At 39.5% G+C, this 2781-nt stretch overlaps 1 protein-coding gene and 1 long non-coding RNA gene across 2 annotated transcripts in view; one reads left to right on the top strand and one right to left on the bottom strand.

The window, feature by feature from the left end:
- dtex3l2.1 (deltex E3 ubiquitin ligase 3L2, tandem duplicate 1) overlaps positions 1-2781 on the top strand; it is a gene marked incomplete in the record, with an annotated part of 17084 nt that overhangs the window by 11104 nt on the left and 3199 nt on the right.
- On the bottom strand, positions 1922-2781 carry LOC118328622. The gene is made up of 3 exons (XR_004796741.1): positions 2727-2781; positions 2043-2229; positions 1922-1951 (listed from the first exon to the last, which is right to left on the bottom strand). It is a non-coding gene; the product is annotated as an uncharacterized LOC118328622 (long non-coding RNA).

The following is a 2781-nucleotide window of genomic DNA, read 5'->3' as shown; positions in this document are numbered from 1 at the left end:
CATGATGACTACTATCTTCGATGAGCGATGTTTCTAAGATTCAAACAGCTAAAGGTTTGGTGTGGACTTTAAGAAATCTGGCATCCAAGATCAAGGCAAATCAAAGTGCAAAAGCTCACTATAGAAGGATCTGGAAGGAAAGTGGCCAGGCAATGGATGAGACATGCTGTCAGAGCTCTTTCTTCAGGCTGTACCAGAGATTGCCACATCCACATGGTGCCACCGGGTTCAGTGGCCCTGCGTCGGTCAGAGGCCTCTAAGCAAGAGCGCTGTGTTGAATGGAGCAATCAGGATAGCACCACTCCCACAACACGCCATCACCACTGTACATATACACTGAAGCACCCAAATAACCGTCAAACGTATGCAGAGGACGAAAAGAGCGGTCACAACTGGTAGCCAAAATCTCTGAGTTTAATTCTTGTACAGAATAGAATTTTTTTTTGATGCGTGGAAGTCTAATTTTAGATGTTATACTCAGGCGCACTTATACCCTTGTACATACCTTTGTTTCCACCATGTCTATTTGGTATCTGACCCCGGGCCTACCCTGACCAAGAAGTCAGAGAGGAGCTGAATGCAGACATAAAAGTTCAGCTGAAGCTCTAATATGAATGTTCACACTGAGGTTTATTGGGCAAAAATCAGACCATGTATCTGAATTTGGAGCCACATTTGAGAAAGTGACCGCAAATCAGAACTGAAAAGATTAGCCGAGCAACGCAAGCATGGATTCTACTGTGTTTTTTGCCATTCACCTCAGAAATGAATGGGAGAGAAAATGATTTTCTGTGAATGATGCCCAGCGCATGCGTAGCTATACAAGCAAAAAAGAATCCAGATTCTGGCCAAAGCTTTAGCCCTGCAGTATGAACGTAGGGCCTTTAATAAAAAAGTGGGCTGAAATTAGTTGTTTCAACACGCAAAAACAGCTAAGATGATTTTTAGTGCTCGAGTATGCAGGACAAATTATATGGATGTCTTTACTTCTCTTCTCTTACAATGTTTCACATATTATCATATAACAGTTGCTTTGAGCGTGGCACCAGATAAGCATTTGACATCTCCCAAGAGTTTACTGGTGTTAGGCAACATGTATACGGTATTCCAACCTGACAAAAATTTACCGTAAATCTTTTTTTGAGTAAAAGGGGTTTTGCTGCCATTGTTTCACGTTTTTTGTCCAATTGTAAGGAAGATAATCCACAGGTTAAAATAGGAACCTGACCCCATTTCGTCATGATCGCATGCAAGTTCGTCAAGTAATTGGTCGCATTACAGCAGAATAACCTAAAATCAGATCATGATTTCTGTTTTGCTGAAATAAAAATTTACGTTAAAATCAAACCACCTGACCCAAGAACACATGTGATATCCCCTGTGCATGATCCTGGAAAAACCTGGGAAATGTAGTTTCTCCAGTCCACCCGGAAACACCTGGAAATTGAATTAAATGCTTCGGAAACTAATCTGTGTTTGTCCATGGAATTGTTTTTCCGTTACTTTGGTATAAGCCTTATGGTGTGTATTTCAATGTTTAGATAGCTCACTGTTGGTCAAGCATAAACTGTACCAAATAACTTAAAAGAGGGTTTCAACACAGATCTTCATAAAGTGCGAGCTCTTGACTTTCAGTGTTTTCTGCCATCCGTGTCTATTTTTTCTATATAGAGAATCTTTTCATAAATATTCTAAACCCTGTAAGTCAAAATGTCTAAAATTGCATCCAATTTTTGAAGTGATTATTCTAATATGGTCCCACGAATTTCCTTGCTTTGCTTGGTGGCGGCATGGCAGCAATGTTATTCCTTGAGACAGTGCTAATATTTCATGCGCCTGTCCAAATAGTTTGTATGAAGTCACGTGCTTGGTTGTTTTTGCCACTGAACCCAGGCTGATTGTTAGAAGTAGATATTTTCTGGTCCACTCAGTTTCTGAAGCTCAATCAAGGCTTAAAAGAAAAAAAACCAAAAAAAAAAACATATTTATACAAGAAGTGCAATTTAATTTTAAATAAAAACAGAATAACAGTCATACTGCACCTGGAGCAGGTTTAATCTTTATCACAGCTCTCCCATCCTCTAAGACATTTAAAACTGTGTAGTCTTGGTTACATTTGGTTCTGTTGGCCCAAGTCTGAAGAACTTTTTGGAGTTCTACTTTAGCTTTCTGCGGTTTAATACCCTCTGACCACTTGACTGAGAAGGTGACTTGAGCTTCATCTTTGTTCTGTGATAAAGTCAGAGCAAGAAAACATGTTAGCGTTAATATCACTGTATCACACAATACAAATGACTGTACAAAATATGTCATAAGGAGATAGGTGTAGTAAAATGGAATTGCTTTAATTACAGCAGTGCTGTATACAGTGCTAGTAATGTAGTTGCTGTGTAGTACGATAACAGAGCAGAAAATGACCAAAGAGGACAGCCTCAATACAGCAGAGAGCAGCAGGCTACACTTTACAAAAAAACATACAGGCCTGTTGGAACTCAACCTGGATTTTCTATGAGCCAGTTTTTTCTACAAACTGCTTATGTCTTTGAAATAGGAAGCCATTGTTTCCTCACTACACATAAAGTCACACAAATACCTACCCTGGCTGTTCAGAATGCTAAGAGGAAAGACAGGATATTTAAATACACAAGACAACTGCAGCAATTAATACTTCAAAACACAAACAATTTTAACTTTAGATTCCAGACATAGCTGATTCATCCACTCACAACTTCCATGTCGCCAACTAGGTTCACTGGTGTTTCTTGAGACGCCCCAGAAGAC

The sequence above is a fragment of the Morone saxatilis genome, unplaced genomic scaffold (genome assembly GCF_004916995.1).
Source record: "Morone saxatilis isolate NCDOM2014 unplaced genomic scaffold, NCSU_SB_2.0 Contig18, whole genome shotgun sequence".
In the NCBI taxonomy this organism is placed as follows: domain Eukaryota; kingdom Metazoa; phylum Chordata; class Actinopteri; family Moronidae; genus Morone; species Morone saxatilis.
Note: the sequence above shows the minus strand (reverse complement) of the source record. Positions and strands in the feature narration are given on the sequence as shown.